The sequence below is a fragment of the Prionailurus viverrinus genome, chromosome E2 (genome assembly GCF_022837055.1).
Source record: "Prionailurus viverrinus isolate Anna chromosome E2, UM_Priviv_1.0, whole genome shotgun sequence".
NCBI classification, from domain to species: Eukaryota; Metazoa; Chordata; class Mammalia; order Carnivora; family Felidae; genus Prionailurus; species Prionailurus viverrinus.
This window is the reverse complement of record NC_062575.1, coordinates 25,334,539-25,353,493: the sequence shown is the minus strand read 5'-3', so window position 1 is coordinate 25,353,493 and position 18,955 is coordinate 25,334,539.

Here is an 18,955-nt window from a genome sequence, read left to right as displayed (position 1 = left end):
AGTATATTAAAAATGTAATTTTGGCATGTAATCATTGTGCAGTTATTGGGATATTTTATATTTATGGAAGTATTTTGTACTAAGTCTTTGAAATTCAGTGTGTATTTTACACTTTTAACTTACCTTACTTTGGATTAGTCACATTTTATATACATAATAGCCACATGTGACTTATCACTACCATATTTGATCATATATAATGATAAAATAACTCTCAATCCATGTGTCCAACACCTAGGTTTAAAATATTATAATTATTTAGATAAAACTATGTGGAAAAAGATAAAGCTAAATGTTAACACAGTATCGGTAAAAGTGAAGCTCTCAACCATGTGCCTCTGGCAGAAACAAGTTCCATTTTTGTCTCACCTTCCCTGGAGTCAACCAGAACATTGGCAGTCATGTATCCTCTCCTTCATTTTTATAGCCAGGGTTTTTGTCTGCTTGTTTGTTTTATATTTTAAGTATATTGATGTTATTACCTTTGTGACTCTTCCAATAAGAATGATTTCACTTGGAGAAATGGAAAGCTCCAATCTAATTGGCGGTATCAATAAAGGAATGCTGACCTAAAACAGTTGCTCACATAACTTGAAGGCATAAGATATGGCAAGTTTAAGTAGGTTCATTTAACAGCTCTATTTACGATTGAGCCTGCAATTTGTTTCCTCTTCTTTGAACTCCAAAATGGTGAATCGTTGGTTGCAATATGAGCCCAAAACATGGTGGTTGGTAGTAGCTGAGCCTACAGCATTCTCTGCTACAGTTGAAAAAGGCAGCTTCCTGGGACTTCATTTAGGGAGCAAGAACTCTTCCAGAACAGGTCAGCAAACCATATCTCCAATTTCTTTTGCATTGATTTGTTCACATTCTTTTTCCTGAACTTATCACTGCTGAGGAGAAAGATTATACCCTGAGTCCAATCAGGCCCTTAATGAAGCTGGGCCAGTCCTTAAAACTGCTTTCACTACCATTAATTGGGAGAGTGACAACCATAATACTGAGTAGTTAACCACAGTCACCAATACCATATTTGTCATGAGAGTCTGGCTTTCTACTCGTCAACCACCCCACCAAAATGGGTATGAGTTTTCATACCCATTTTCTAGTTATTAAAACAATAAAAATAAGCATTGTTTTCAGTTAATTCTCCAAAAAGAAACAAATTCCCTGCGAATCTATTCTGTAATTTAGAAGTAATAAGTATTGTAGATAATAATAGCAGGTTAACACTCTATCACATGTGATAAGATTTAAAAAAACACCATTTCAATAACAGATTCTTAGCTGAACCGTCTAATACAATTTGTTTTGAATGTATTTGTCTGCATGTATGCACTTCTGTTGTCCTGCCTTTGTTCAAGCTATTTTCACCCCTAGTATCCATCCCTGTTAGGTTTTGTCATAATTCTACAAGTATTTTAAGACCCAGGTAAAGTGATGGCTCCCCTGTGAAGCTTTTTGAGTTTTAAACAATGACATCTTCTTTACAGAACACATCATTAATATCTCTTTTATGGTTCTTAACTGTAATTTCAGGCAGAATGAAAAGTTGGGCATCTGAACATTTTTTTTTTCCAACTAGACAAAACATGTCTTTTTCTAAGTTGCTGCCTGTGGGTTATTGATCTTTCTGTCCCTCATGTTTACATGAACATGGGAAAATTCTATCAAAATTCTATCTGAATAAATAAGGTCCAGCATGAAGATGTTATGATCAATGGAAATATTTGTTCTTTTTATCTCTGGTAAATGAGAAGTGATCATATCCAAGTATGGCAACCAAACATGAACTGAGAGTTATAATTGCATTTGTATTTGGTGATGTTCCCTATGGATTATTTTCAAGAATCATTGAAAGCTATTAAATTATTAGAAATGTATAGATCTGATGGTATAAACTACTCATATCCAATATCAAGAAGGCCTGTTTTTATCTTCTAAATTGGTCATATTCAATGGATGAATGTGTTTGATCTGAGAACCAGTGTTAGAGTCCTGATAAATGATTATTTGAAGATTAAACTTTGAAATTGGGATTTATACCCTGTTACAATGGCAACCAGTGAGTGTGGTAACAAGTAGGGAGTAATGAACTACTACAATCCATGCTTAACCTGACAAGCTTTCAAAGTCACAGGAAAGAAGCAGGAAATGGTGTTACAAATACTTTATTGTCTGAGGTTTCCATCCTTGGCAAATCCAATTTACATACAGCATTTCATTAATGAAGGCTTTGATGGGGAAAAATTGGTTTTTGTTTGTTACTGTTTTTGTTTTTTTGAAAAGGCAATAGTCTAATCTTGTTCTCTGATCACAGAAGTTACAAAATGCAACATTTACATAATATCACTTTGTAGTGCTGTTATACCAATCCAGTTATCATTACATAAAAAAGAATGATCTTCCTTTACCTTGGTATTTTCCAAGTCACTTCTACTTGGTGTAACCTGGGACTTCACCATTTCGGATCTCTCTCTGTCTTTGTCTTTCTCTCTCATCCTGCCTAACTTCTAAAATGTTGAAAATTCCTTCCCAGTTCTCTTCATGGGCTATGTCTTTTGGCAGTTTTTATGAGACTATATTTCCAATTATAAAGCCAAGTAGATAGTATTTACCTAATACCGTAAACAAAAACAGTCAATTAAGAAATAAGAAAGAAGAAGGAAAGAAATGAAGGAAGAACAAGTAGGGAAAGGAGGAAGAAGAGTAGGATGTGGCAGAAGGAGGGGGAGGAGGAGGAAGAGAAGAAGAAGAAGAAGAAGAAGAAGAAGAAGAAGAAGAAGAAGAAGAAGAAGAAGAAGAAGGAAGAGAAAAAAATTTGTTTTTGTTTTTGACAGAGAATATATGTCTGCTGATGTAACTTGTCCTCTTATCTAAACTACCACCCTGGTATTACATTGGACAAAAATACCACCCTGGTATTACAGTGGACAAAAGTTAAATGAAAGTTTTCTTTTTACAACATTTTGTTGAAAAAAAATTAATAAGTTTTTTCCCTAAAACTAATTTGCATTTTTTTTCTTCCACTGGCTCCTAAATATTAGAAATACTGAAGGAGAAAGAATCTTTTGAGATAGGTCCCAATCTTAATCAGCCAAATCTTAGGGGTTGGTTGAAATTAGCTTTTTTCACGATGGGTTTGATGTGGCATGCAATTACTTCATCTAGGACTTTTACTACACAATACTGTGTACTCCTTTACCTTGAGATGCCATTTACTGAATACCTATCATTTGCTAAATAATATGGTGACTAAGATTTCTGGAGGACCTCATAGGATAGTGGAGGAACAGATATGCAAATACATCAATCATATTAAACACAGTAAATGCCATGGCAGAGGACTGAATAGGGCTCATTGGGAGTCCAGAGAATGGAAGTCACAGTTCTTTCCTTAATACCACTTAAGAACTTGTGGGGGAGATGGGGATTAGACACATGAAAGCACAATCAGCCTCTGCATCTTTTGTGCTGAGATTATACTGTGATGCCATTATTTCTTTGTATCTTCATCCAAAGGCTTGTGGCTAATTTATATGCTTGATTGAAAGGCAGCAAGATCTTGTGCATGCATGCAGCGGATAAAAGTCTGGTCTTGCCAAAAACAAAACAAACAAACCAAATAAAATTTTAAAAAGAAAGAAATGAAGGGGAAAAAAAAAACTGAGCCCTACAGTGGGCACAAAAAGCTTAGTTCTGCAAGAATGTTAAACCCTATTTTATTTCTCTGCCACTGAATTTAAAATGAGCTTCGAGAAGGACTGTAAGTGTTGAGAGGAGGGAAGCAATTTCAAGTGACAGAGTTCAAAGGAGGTGGTTATGCATTTCTAAATGGGTACTGAATCTCCTTTAGAGATATTTTGCACTTAGAAATAAAGAGTTCAGTCAAGACCGTCACCTAACTTTCTGGAGAAAATGGCCTATGCAAATGGACCATATCTTTTACTGAAAGCCCCAGTCATAGTAATTCTAGGCTTCATTCATTTGACATTCCACAAATATTTATTGAATGCCTATAGTGTGCTAGGAGCTAGGGAAACAAAGTATAATATTTCAAAAGGATCTCTGTGCACTTTAAACTCCAAAATGGTATTTCTTACTAAATAAATTTCACTGTAGGAAAAAACAAACAAGAAGCCCTATACAATCCTAAATGTGCTTAGCTGATTACCCTGCCTCACCCCTTCCTTCCCACAAAAAAACACAATCATGGCTCTTGCCTGTGCTTTGCCAATTGCTCCTTCTGCCTCCTGACCTACCCTGGTGCATTTCCATGTGGCCTTCTCTTGGGAATTCTCATAACTGCTTTCCATGATTATCTCCTGATCTGTTGCCTTCCCCAGACCCCAGTAAAACAGGTCCTGGGTATGTTTTAAAATAGCATCTGTGAACAAAGTCTCATACAGGACAGAGAGTAATAAATAAGTGAACAGACAATGTTACAAGGTTACAAATACTCTGAAGAAAATACAGCAGAATTCTGAGAGCTGCTGGTTGATAGGGCTAATTTAGAGCTGTGAGGGGAGGTTTGCTGGAGGAGGTTGCTTTTGAAAGGACTTCACAATGGTAAAAGGATCTCAGCAGTGAGAATGCTCTAGAATGGTAGGGGTTCTTCATGTGAACCTAGACATTTGATCTACCACTATCTGTGTGCAACGTAATCAGATTTAATTTTATTTCTAGGTGCTTTGTAGTAATGATTCCATTTTCACTCACAAGCCTGTCCTATCTCCCATTTTGCCACCCGTTAGATTCTTAAAATCTGAGATTGATTGAGGAAGTTAGATTTATTATGACCCATTATGAGCTAAAAGTCATGTTTGGCTGGAAAAGAGTTTTAATATATTTATTCGCCATAGAAAAATTAAAAATCGGCATGAGCCATCAAATCAAAAATTTATTGAAGAGGTGACACGATTGCCTTGATATGGAATTCTGCCTGATTACCATTTTTGTTCTTTTCACATAAAATGACATAAAAGAGAAATGTAATTTTTTTTTTTTTGTCTTTTAACTTGAACAAAACCATCTGATGAATTTCATGCTGATCATCCTAAAAAGGAGAAAAATAGAGGTTGGCAACACTGCCCAAAGCAGCAAGGCAGCATCTTTACCTAGTAAAACACCTTTTCACATAGATAGGATTAACCCTCTCTTTTACTAGCCTGGATTATTGCTTCTGAAGCACAACAGACTTGAGCTCATCATAGAGAATTTAGAACTGGTCTTAGTAGAGTCATTTTAACTTGTTTTGGGAATGGCAACACTTTACAGGAGAAACAGAACATAATTACTCACTATGAAATGCTTTGGCCCATGATTAAAATAAAGACTTCACCCAGAAAACTTAGAAAATGTAAGCAAACACAGCACAAATTGCAAAGTTTTTGTAAGGAAAAAGTTGATTCACCCCTGAAATCCAGGCATTACAGTGACTTGCTCTATGATATCACATTTGGTCTAGAAATTTTGAGCACTGTGTTGTAACAACTTTCATGATGATAATTCTACCTATTTCTTGTTCAGTTTGTACAGAATGTTAGGCAACATGTGAGACCATTCTCCTTTATTATTTCTAACAATAATTAAAAACATGGAAGATAGTTGAAAGTATTAAAAATAGACATCAGACATTCCAACCTTAGGTATTTATTTACCAAAGAGAAATGAAACCATATTCACACAAAGACTTGTAGGTGTCTATAGAAACTTCATTCACAACAGCAGAAACCTGGGACAAGTGGGGAGAACATAAACATCCATCAAAAAGTTACACTGATGAACAAAATGAGGTATATTTGTACAATGGCATGCTGCTCAACACTAAAAAGCAAACATGGATAACCATAACTACTCTCCAAAACTATGGGTGGGTTTAAAAATTTTTATGCTGAGTGAAAGAAGCCAAGTGCAAAACATCCCACTTACATGAATTATGAACTAATCCATGATGTCAAAATATAAACCAGTAGTTTCCCTATAGCTGAGCTCAGAGGAGGGATGAATTTTGCAAAGAGACATGAGGAGATACTGATGGAAGCATTCTGACTCTTGATTTTGGGGGAGGTTTTCTGGAGTATAAAATCTCTCAAATCACATCAAAGTAATGCACTTTAAATGGATGTGGTTTATTGTATTTAAATTATTTCTCAAAAAAGGAATGAAGGAAACAAAAGAGATTAGGAAACCAAAGTTGAGACAGGTGCTTGTCTAAAGTTCACACTACTGCTAAATAAGTAGCAAGGAAACGGACAGGATTCCTTTTTTGCTTCTTCAGGCTTTAAATCGTGGGCTCTTTCCACGCCATCAGATGTAAGAAAAAAATAATTCTTGAAGAAGCATTCTTTATGCTTTCAGAATTGTAACCATTAGGTTAGCATTTATTATGTCATTAATTCAATATTCAGAAATATTCCAAGTTATTTACAGTGCTCTAACTCTTAAGTAGGAGATGTAAAAATAAGACTTTTATTTTGATAACTTTGATAGGGAATCTGGAAGGTTTATGTGTGAATTTTTAGGAGAAGCTACTTGGAGACGGTCACATTATATAAATAAAATATGTGTTTTACTTCATATTTTACTGCTAGAAATATGTTAAATATGGTATATATTTTTAGGATATTTAAATAGGTGGTTTGAAATTCAGTACATAGTTTTCCTGTTTAGTTAGCTCAGTGGTGAATGTGAATATTCTTTGATCTCTTTGCAATACATGTGCACATGCAGAGATCCAAGGTGTCCTTCTTATCCTTCTCTCTTATTGAACAGATACAGAAACTGAGACCAAACAGTTTTTGGGAGTATGTTTAAGGATATCAAACAGGAAGAGCTCAATATTGTTTAAGCAACACATGAGTGAATGAACATGGAAAAATACTTTTGAAATTTCCTTTAATCAATAGAAAATTATTAACTAACCACTGCCATACAAATGGGAGATGTTTTTTTGAGACAGGCTTTATGCTTTTAGTATTTCCTTCCAATTTGCATTTGTATTATATAGATTCAGTAGTTAATTTTATCAATTTAGATAATGAATTGATGCATGGATGAGTTTGGTTTCCTGGTAAACACATTCCTAAGTAAGGGTGAATTGCTAAATAACATAGGGTTGATAAAAGCAGATAATAGTACCTAAAGAGAGTTGTGAATAGAATCAAACTGAAAGGGAGTATTAACAATCAAAGCAAACATTCAAACCAGGATGACCTGTTTGCTACAGTGTAAAATTCTCTCCTACTTTTTTTATTCCACTCAAATGCAAAAGAAGTTGGGATCAAAAAATAGGTGATTTTATATTTTGTTTTAGCATTAACAAAACCATCTGCTGAATTTAATCTTGATCATACAAATGCAAATTAAGGAATGGAGGTCTAGACTCAGCAGTGGGATGACAAGTTTGCCTAAAACTAAAACAATAATAATGACAATGGTTTTCATGCAGATATAACTAACCAATGTATTAACATCTGCTTTCTTCTGTTAAAAATCCCGGTTTGGGATGCAAATAAAACTTTACCTATTTCCTTACCTATTTACCTAAAGTACATTTTTTGTTTACAATTAATAAAGGAAATTTTAAATACTATGTTAAGGCTTTGGTATTAGAGAATTCTCTTCATTGCTCTATTGTAAAGATATTGAAGTAAAATGGTTAATATCACTGTGTCACAGGGTGACTCAATTGTAAAAATGCTGATTCTGTGAACATTTTTGTTAAAGCATGCTGACATTGCTGGATATATGATGGAAATGAAGACTGTTCTTTTCCCATTTCCAGGGTCTTCAATTTCACTAATGTTTAGGCTATGCAACTATTTATGTATATTGGGTTTAATAAGCCTTTGATGGCAGTCATAGAATTAGCGCCTTGAAATATATAGTGAAGTTACTGTAAAAGAAATCTAGGAGCATTGGGTTAATGTATCTATTGTTTTCCCTTAGCGTAGAAAAACACTGCATGATAGCTGAGGAGTCATGGCACAACTTAGTGACAACTAAGTGACAACTTAGTTGTGAAGGGAAGAGTGAACTCTGGAATTAGTTGAATTTCTGTTTAGATTTCAGGTCATATTCTCAGCTCTAAATCATTACAAGGTTAGTGTAGGTAACTAAAATATTTGAGACTTTCTTTTCTCATGTATGCAATGCTAATCAATACTAATGGCACCTAGCTTTCTGAAGTGTTTTGAGTGCACAGTATTAACCATACCGGTGAAATATATCTGTGATATAAACAGCTCTGATCCCTTATTTACTGAAAATAAATTTACTGCTTTTATTTAAAATCTGGGGGTGCTTGGGTGGCTCAGTTATTCAGTATCCAATTCTTGGTTTCAACTCAGGTCATGATCTCACGGTTTGTGGGTTCAAGCCCCACATTGGGTTCAAGTACCACATTGCTTGGGATTCTCTGTTTCCCTCTCTCTCTCTGTTCCTCTCCTACATACTCTGTCTCTGTCTCTCTCTCTTTCAAAATAAATAAACATTAAAAAAAACTTTCATAGTTGCACTTAAGTGTCACTAATGCCTATGATACATAATATTTCCTTAATGTTTTGCAGTTCAAAATATATTTTCAGTTGTTCTTTTAAACACTCCTCCACCCCCAATTTTGACATTACACTAATTTTAGACTTCAAAATATCAAGAATCTGTCCATAGCCAGAATTACTTAAGGACAGTTGTTACTAAATGGTGGATTTGCATATTACCAAAGAATTTCTCACTTCAAAGTGTGTGGGTCCACAAGGAGCACCATCTAACATCTCCATTTTAGCCCAAAGTTGTGCTGCTGTCTTGATTAATATCAGGTCTGGGGCTCATATTCAAGTCTGACTGACACATCCTAGAATTGCAACACTAGAGAGAAATTAAACAGCTCACTTTTTATATCTATAAAATTAAGATCATATAGTACCTTTACCATATTCATGTTTTAAGTATCAAATTATCTAAAATATGTGCTATTGGCAGGAATTTCTCCAGGACCCTTGGTGCAACATCCCTTACTCTTCTGAATTCAATTCAATTCAATTCAATTCAATTCAATTCAATTGTAAGTTTCCATTTGCCAAAATTGGCAAGAAAGTTATTAGCAGTAACTTTGTGGCCCCTTCTATCCTCCCTATATAGTATCTGAAAACTGATTCAGTCATCATTCTTGACCATGCCCAAATACTTTACTACAAGATGGGTACCCTTCCTGTTGATAGCACTGCTTCTACACTAGGAAGGTCACAGGAACTCCCGGTCTCAGTGGTCAGTGTGCTCAGTGTCCAAATTGCATGTGCATTTATGCAGCACCAATACCACTCATACCTGCCCACCACGAATCTACAGTCCTGCAACCACAGATACACAAAACCTTATTCTAACCAATGTATCACCTCATCTCTCTTTTCAATGCCTGAAGAACTCAGCCTCCATCCTTCTTTCTTCTGACTGTAACTTTTCTTTGGATCCATTACTGAGGCCACAGAGACTCGTGTTCTTAAATGAGTCACAAAATGTTGGCTCATACTGTGATTAAAAATAATAATGTGTTCCCAATCATTAAAGGGCAGAAAATGTCACATTTTCACATTTTTTTAAAAAAAATCATAAGCTCTCACATTACTAGGCTGGTATTCGGGCAAGGCAACAACTGACTGAAGCTGAGTAATGACTTCCACTTCCCATTTGCCAAATCGTCACCCTTGTCCTCCTGACCTTGAGGCTGTAGTTGGGAGACTATCCAGCATCTTGGTTTCCCTATTGCACTTCTTAACATTCTTTCTGGCTCTTTTAACTTAGTTGATTTACCTATCTTCCCCCTTGGATCTGTTTGTGACTACTAAGATTTATAAAAAAAAATGAATATTACACTGCTTCATATTCCTTCATAACACTTATCCTAATAAGTAATTTTTCTGTTTCAGTTACTATGAAAATTGGCATCCTCACCTACCATTTCATAGCTTCCAAAAGTGCCTTATTTATTATTTTGCTCCTAGAATGGTGACTGGAACAGAGAAGATCATCACTAATTACTTGAATAAATGAATGCAATAAAACCCTGTAACTCTTCTTTGGAAGTAAGAAAACAAACTGTTGGTATCACTTTGGCTCTTCAGTCATAAAATAATTAACATAAAATTTAAAATCAGATTATCTTACATGCACACACACACTATCAATAAATGATACTGCTTCACATGCCACATTGACACTAATTATTACACTTCTCAGGATTATAGTTTCCTATTACACAAGTAATATAAATCAAGTGTATGTATAAAAACAATTACAATCATAAGCTTTCCAAAAATAAAGGCAAAACATAAAATTAATAATGCAATTGAACCTACTGTTAGCTCTCAGAGAATTTAGGCCCTAAAATAAAGAAGAAATGAGGTATTGCAATTCATAGAGTCCAGTCAGATCTAATTTCTATTTGTATTTCATAATATGAACACCTCACTTGCTTATGAAAATCCATTTAATATTTAAAAATGCAAAAGTTTAAAAAATAAACATTTTATAAAGAAACCTAAAATTTAAGCCGTCTATTTAATCTAATAGTAGGAGTGGGGAAGTTGTAATAGCAGTAGTTGTAGTAATGGGAGTGGTGCTGGTGTAAATCATTATCTCCTCCTTCTTTTTTATCATTGTCATCATCATCATCAGTTGAAATGAATTTCAGGACCCAAGATGGAGCCAGTATCATGTCAGAAAACAAAAACTTTAATAACTTCCATGTCGTTATAAATGCTCTGCTTGAACAGAAACACAATATATTCACTCAGCCAATTCCCAAATACCAAGCCAACTCTGGGCTCTATACTTACTTCCTGTTCTTTGTTCCATTTTAAAATTTTTCTCTTCTTTGTTCCTTATTCTTTATCCTATAAAAGCTTCCCACCTTCTACTTCATTTTGAAGTTCTCTTGACCCATGGGAACAGAGACTGTTTTTCATGAAGTGTTAGGTAAAGTTGATTAGTATCACCTAAATTGTCTTCTTTAGTCATTTTTAGCAATAATCAAGTGCTATAAGAAAAAGTTTCAGACATTGAGAAATTATTCTGTACTTTCAGCTCCATGCAAATATCTGGGTTTCTCACTAGTTTTAGAATCTAAGTAAAATGTGTCACTCCACTTTGATATCATCAAGACATAGCCCCTGCTTTGAAAGAGCTCACACCTTAGAGCTGGAAGATAACTATATGCACAGCCATCCTAAATAGAATAGGATGTATGTTGTTGTTCTGCTAAAAACAAAGGATTGTTGGGAGCACCAGAGCCATCCTGATTAATTCTGCCTAGAGGCTAGGAAAAGTTTCAGAGAAAATAAACATTACAGTTACACACACATAGATATATAATCCCACAAATACTCAAATACATATATGTATATGGGTATTTATAATTATCACATGCCACTACGAAACACAGAATGTAAATGCCATACTTATTTTCACTATCTATGGCTGCACACTCCGTTGCTATGGCAACATAGATTAATTAAAGGCCTTTCTTTTACAAATCTTAACTTCTCAGAACTTAGAGGCTTCAGTCATCTTCCACCTGTACAATTTATCTTGAAAAATAAAATCATATCATATGCAGAATTATTTGTACAGGCGTCCTTATCCTCATTTCCAACTAAAATATACTTTGGTTTTAAGAAATGTTTCTTTCCTTGGTATCATCTTCTTCAGTGTATACAAGGGAAATAACCCATTAGGTTATTCCTTTTTTTTTTTTTTAAGAATAAGCAGAGGGGAAATTCTATACTATTGTAATTAAATAAAAGGAGACAATGGCAGTTTACTTTTTATCAGTTCACTTCCTATGGTTATTAGTGCAACATTAAAGGAACATAAAAATATTCCTTTTTTTTCTTCTAAATAGCTATGATTCTGTTGGTTTTAATTAAAGGTGGAAGAGTTGAAAAACTGCTGGTCAAGGAAACAGTGTTTCCAGTGCTAATAGTGTTACCATCTTTCTTGATGAATTTTAAATTTATGTAAAGATTATATTGGATTTGAAATTGTTATGAAATGAATTTTCTTCTAGTGAATCATTCACAATGTCTATCAGTGTACCATAGCCCCAGACACTTCATTATACACTAAACAATTATTGGAAAAGTCTGCTTAACAATCAGTTTTGGGGAGTGCCTACTTCTATAACCAACTGGAATAGGACAGTTTTATAATTAATATAAGTTTTAACATCAGTACCTTCCAAAGACATCTTAAAGCAACATGTTACCCACAGAGGTAGTTAGATTTGAGTGTGCTGTGAATACCCAGTAATTCTCTCCCAGCATGTTAAATTAAGTGCAACAGCACAAACTGTCTCGTCAGTAGCAACCTTACATGAACTCATGCACAAACATTTTTCTTGGGATATAAAAGCACTTTATTTTTATTAAAAAATGAATATTATTGGGGCGCCTGGGTGGCGCAGTCGGTTAAGCGTCCGACTTCAGCCAGGTCACGATCTCGCGGTCCGGGAGTTCGAGCCCCGCGTCAGGCTCTGGGCTGATGGCCTAGAGCCTGGAGCCTGTTTCCGATTCTGTGTCTCCCTCTCTCTCTCTGCCCCTCCCCCGTTCATGCTCTGTCTCTCTCTGTCCCAAAAATAAATAAACGTTGAAAAAAAAATTTAAAAAAAAATGAATATTATTTACTCCAGATTTTGACACTGCAGCCTACTGTGTTATTTTTAAAGTTACTTTGTATTCAACGTACTGGGCAGCATAATATGGTCCTTGTTTTCAAAGAACATGTGTTTTTCTCAGTTTGGGTCTCCCTGCAAGCAGAACCTGAGATGTGGAGTTGGACATAGGTAGTTTATTCAGAGGTAATTAAAGAATAAAAAGTGAGGGGGTAGGGAAGTGACACAAAGACAAAAAAAAATAAAGGGCAAATTATTGAACTCTTATTGCAGTGAGCTTCTGGAGAAGCTCAGTCCTACTGGGGCTTCACTCAAGAAAGTAAAATGAACATTGAAATTGTCCTTACAACATATATGAAGATGCAGTACGTTTCCTAGGATTCCTGTCCCCATTAGTTGAACATTATCTCGTGGCAGGTTTGCATGACTTCAGAGAAAAAAGAGGTAGAAATGCCTCAAAGACAGAGACCCCTTCAGAGGGACAACCTGGGCTGAGAACATGGAGCTGTCCAGTGCTAGTGTGCTGAAGTTGGCAGTGAGGAGATGCTACCCAGCTTTTAGCACACATATCATATATTCTTCTAAGACACCAAATAGAGCACAGTTTGTGCCAAATGAATTCATAAATAGAGTGATATTGTTTATTGATGACAATCAGATGCAACTGAGCTGTGGTGGGAATTTCTAGGATTATCGCAAGATAAATCTAAGCATGATGAAAAAAGTCTTCCTGTTTAAAAAAGTTTCCAGCAGGATAATAGGCAAGCTCACAAAACAACATTTATAGGTTATCTACAACTGTCTCCACTTATCTCTTCTAAAGCTTCAATCCCCCTTGCCTTCTCCTGGATGTATGTCTTCCTCTAGGGATATCAAACTATTTATATATCCTTTAACATGTAAACCCAGAACATATCATACTGTTTGGAAATGTTCTCTTTTCCCAGAAGGACCTTCTCTGAAGGGTCGTATGGAAGAATTTTACAAATATTCAAGACCCAGCTGAAGTGTCACTTTTACTCATAAAACTTGCAGTGATGCACCAAAGTAGGTGAAATAATCTGCCCACTCCCTCCATACACTTGACATTATCATTGTGACATGTACATGCACATGCACTTGCAGCATCTGTGTGTTATTACAATATTTATTGATGTGTATATCTCCTTTGAGATACTAGGGGCTACAGAAATGGCTCATGTTCTGTACTCTGTGGGTCTAATATGGTACTTTGTACACAGTAAGCAATTTGTACCAAATAAATGGTTGACAAATGCAATCATTTAAGATTATATACTTTCCTATATAATTGGTCAGACTTTAATTGTTCTTTGTATTGCAGGCTGCATTGGAGAAATGTGTGTTTTACTGCAGTTTAATTTTTATAGGATTTTTTTCTTACTAAAATAAAATTTAAACTGTCAGTAAAGGTGCAGAAAGTCATGGCTATAAGTTTGACCTCTATTATCTTACACATTTAAACATTGTTTTTCTATAATATTTTTCTTGAGAGAACTATCACCTGTTTCATGTAATGCTCCATGAGCATTGCTCCACATTTTTTAAATTGGTTGATCTCTGGAATCCTTGTATTAATATTAACAAGCCTAAGAACATAAAAAGAGTTACACTTCATGTACCTGATGTTCATATTTGAGTGCCATTTGTAAATATCCATCTGTTTACTTTTTGACATCTCAAGGATACATTAATATAGAGCTTTGATATATTTATATAAAGAACAATGGAGTTTGGTTACTTTAGACTCTATTAGGATGAAGGTCTGGTTTAATTAGTGTAAAAATGACAGTGGACTAACTTTACTAAAGAAAAAAAAAAGGCATCACCAATCTGACTAAAAACTCTATTATTCTCTTATGACTCTTTACTGACGTTCATCCAAGTCACTGGAAAACCAAGGTACTATTATATTGATTATTCAGTGGAGCATTGAAAAGAAACTGTGGTTTGTAGAACTGAACCAAGAGTTAATGTCAAATGTGGATCTGGGTCACAGAACATGAAAATGTTTTGTGTTTATAGACAAATAATTGGATTAGCATATTTGATAAATACAAAATATGGACTAAATTAATTGTATATTTGATGAGATATTCCATAAGTCCTTATTAGAATTTCCAAAGAGGTAGCCTGTAGCCCGAATTAGAATAGATGGTTTACTCCTGCCTGAAATCTTCTGTCGACTCAGAGTAGCAGCAAAATTGAATATGAATTTGACTACATTTAGAGAACAGTGTAGGATTTTATGGTAAATTCTCTTGAAATAACAGCATATGGGAAATATGTAAAGACTGAATACATAAATACTTTATAATAATCCTCTTGGTTCTGATTTTTCCCCCTCTTGCTTCACTTCTTTTATTTTCTGAGTACTCAATTCTTTTTCTATTTCATTCTTATGAAGAAATATTAGTTTTTTCTTGGATTCTACTACTCTTTTCTCCACCCTACAACCCAGCCTGAACAACTAAGCTCTGGCAATTGCCAGAGAAGTTAGAATAGTCTTATCTCCTTAGAATTTGTGAAGAAAAAAGATGCTTATTATTTATTCATGTTTTCTAATTTTTTTTAATGTTTATTAATTTTTGAGACAGAGGGAGACAGAGCGTGAGTGGGGGAGGGGCAGAGAGAGAGGGAGACACAGAATCTGAAACAGGCTCCAGGCTCTGAGCTGTCAGCACAGAGCCTGATGTGGGGCTCGAACCCACGAACCATGAGATCATGACCTAAGCTGCAGTCAGATGCTTGATCGACTGAGCCTTCCAGGTGCCCCACATTTATTCATTTTATTTCATTTTATGTGTATATACACAGGTGTATGTGTATCACACATACACACACAAACAGACACACAGAAAGCTTAGCAATGAATGTTTGGATTCACACATCCTATGAATTTCACAAATGAATTGCTTGTTTACTGATAAACCATGGAATGATTCCAGCAAAATAGCCTCTACTAGATGAATTCCAAGATACTATATCTTGGAATTAGAAGAACATTTTCAGATTGTTGTCTATCTTCTATACTTTTGCATATTTTAAATATCCTGGAAAGACTAAAAGTAAGTTACTTAATCTTTTTGAGAACTGTAAAATTCTTTTGGTAGTTTTTGAAATGAATTTACCATGACTGCCATCCACGGGGCTATTTTGGTGAAGTTAAGACTAACTTTGGAAATTTCAAATATTTCTCTTTCTCCTCCTGCATGATACTAAGCAAAAAGTAAGTGCCTAAAATACACTGAAAATGTACTAGAGGTAAATGATAATACAGGACGATGTGACTTGGTAGGGGAAGGTGGGATTTTAAAACAAAAGGATTCCATCTTCTGTTACCCATTTCTATGTGACTTTATTAAAATTGTTTTACCTATTTAATCTGTAGATAATTTTTATTTCATGCAATTGTGCCAGTAGGTATAGGAAAAATAATTTTCAAATGACCTAAGTAAATCCTGTAGCATAGTGCATAATGCATAAAAATTAATATTTCCCTATATTTTCAAGAAGTTTGTTTGTAAGGATCCAAGATTTGAAAATCTTGTAATAATGATCACAGACAACATTTATCTTCTACACTGCATTGTATTTTAACAACCTAATTGCTTTATGTGTAAAGGACAAAATGAAGACCAATTCACTTTAGAGGCTGAAGTCTATTATTTTGATTGTTGGGGGAGAAAGAGTTTTAGTTCCCTGAGGAAGACATGACTTTTGGAAATAAAGACTAACCATGGGGTGCCATGTCTGTGGAACTGATAGATGATCAAGCTGGGTCCTACAAATTTGAAGTAAAAAAGTAATGAAACTCATCTCAGAGGGAAGTTCCAGAAATAGTTGGAGCAAAGTAAGAGCAATTTGAAAGCAAGTGTAACCTCCCAAACTGATGATAACAACTATAATCACATTGGCTCTCTTCAAATCTCCTATTTTTAAACTAATTGACATATTATATATGCTACACCTTGACTATTTTTTATCACTTCCAGGAGTACTGTCCTTTCCCCAGTAGCTATTTTTATCCCCAATCCTGTGACTTGACAAAGGTCTAATCCATTATGATCATAATTCCTTGCGGGCCCATAGTTTTGACCAACCTGCTCTGTTTTTGTTTGCTTTGTTTTGCTGGAGGAATAACACACCCTCATTTTAGATTTTATTTCTCATTTTAAGCACTATCTGAATTCAGTTGTGTGCATTTCCAAGGAGAACTGATTCCCAAAGTTACAGTTAATACAAAGAAGGCTGGCCCAGGACTGGTTCAGGCCTTTTCTCTTCTGTGGATACAGAACCACGGTTCTCTGTTCTTCTGAATACGTTGTACACATTCTGTTTCAGTATCAAAACATTTAAAAGGGTAGATCATACCTTTTCCTCAGACGATGTGATTATTGGCATGCCTTCTAAAAGAATGTACTGATAGAGATTCCAAGAGCCTTTGTATCCCCTTTATTAAAGGTACCCTCACTTAATCCAATGATTTATGATTTATGTTCCTGTTATCCAGTGATGCTTACCTCTTATGTTTTTTTCTTGCTTGTTTCCTTCTTTGTGCACTTTGTGCATTTAAACAAATTCAAAAGCAGTCTTCAGTGGGTTGCCCTCTCTGATCTAACTTAGAGAAACTAAATGGCCATGCATTCATTGGGAGATTTTTGTCTTGACTTTTGCATCTTGACATCATGGGATAATTTCTCTGCCATCAACCTACTTTTGAAAGTTACCCCTCAGCCCCATGTGATCTGAATGAAGAGACAAATGTTGGGCCCATCATCTGCCATCATCTTTAAGTAAATAAGGATTTAATACAAAATATATGAAAGGCAATTCTCAGTATGAGGATGTAGTCTCCAATCACAAAGAATATCTATGATAAAATGAAAAGGATAAATCTTCTCTACCTCCTGTGGTAAGAGGTAGTTGAATGGAAGGGATTGTTTTTTAGCTTACTTGTACAGGAAGCCTTATATTCCATTTGAGTTTCTTTCTCTGAATATCCACTCCCATATATTTAAGTTGAATTATTGGGAAAAAAACTAAATTGTCTTTTAAGTGACCAGGCATTAGCAAGAGTCACTGTACAGCAGGTACATAGTGTCTGCCTCATATTCAGGATCAGCAAATGCTATGCATTCTTTTAAAAATTTATTTATATTCAAGTTAGTTAACATGCAGTGTAGTATTAGTTTTAGTGGAACTCAGTAACTCATCACTTAGATATAACACCCAGTGCTCATCCCAAACAGTGCCCTCCTCAATTCCTATCATCCAATTAACTTGTTCCCCACCCACCTTCCTTCCAGCATCCCAATTTTTAAGTCTCTTATGGTTTGCCTCCCTCTCTGTTTTTATCTTATTTTGCCTTACCTTCCCATATATATATTCATCTGTTTTGCTTCTTAAATTCCTCACATGAGTGAAAGCATATGATATTTATCTTTCTCTGACTGACTTATTTCACTTAGCATAATACATTCTAGTTCTATCCACATTGTTTCAAATGGCAAGTTATCATTCTTTTTCACCACTGAGCAGTATTCCATTGTGTATATATACCGTATCTTCTTTGTCAGTTGATGGACATTTGGGATCTTTCTATAATTTGTATATCGTGCTGCTATAAACTTTGGGGTGCCTGTGCCCCTTCAAATCAACATTTTTGTATCCTTTGGATAAAAAGCTAATAGTGTAATTACTAGATCATAGGGGACTTCTATTTTTAATTTTTTGAGAACCTCCATACTGTTTTCCAGAGTGACTGTAACAGTTGGCATTCCCATCAACATTGCAAGAGTGTTCCCCTTTTTTTGCATCCTCACCAACATCTGCTATTTCTTGAGTTGTTAATTTGGCCATTCTGAAAGGTGCGAGGTGATATCTCATTGTGGTTTTGATTTGTATTTCCTTGATGACGAGTGATGTTGAACATCTTTTCATGTGTCTGTTAGCCATCTGGATGTCTTCTTTGGAAAAGTGCCTATTCAGTCTTCTGCCCATTTCCTCACTGGATTATTTGTTTTTTGGGTGTTGAGTTCAATAAATTCTTTATAAATTTTGAATACTAACCCTTAAACCAATATGTCATTTGCAAATACTTTCTCCCATTCTGTCAGTGCCTTTGAGTTTTGTTGATTGTTTCCTTCACTGTGCAGAAAGTTTTTATCTTGGTGAGCTCCCAATAGTTGAGTTTTGCTTTTGTTTCTCTTAGCTCTGGAAATATGTCTAGTAAGAAGTTGCTGTGGCCAAGGTCAAGGAGATTGGTGC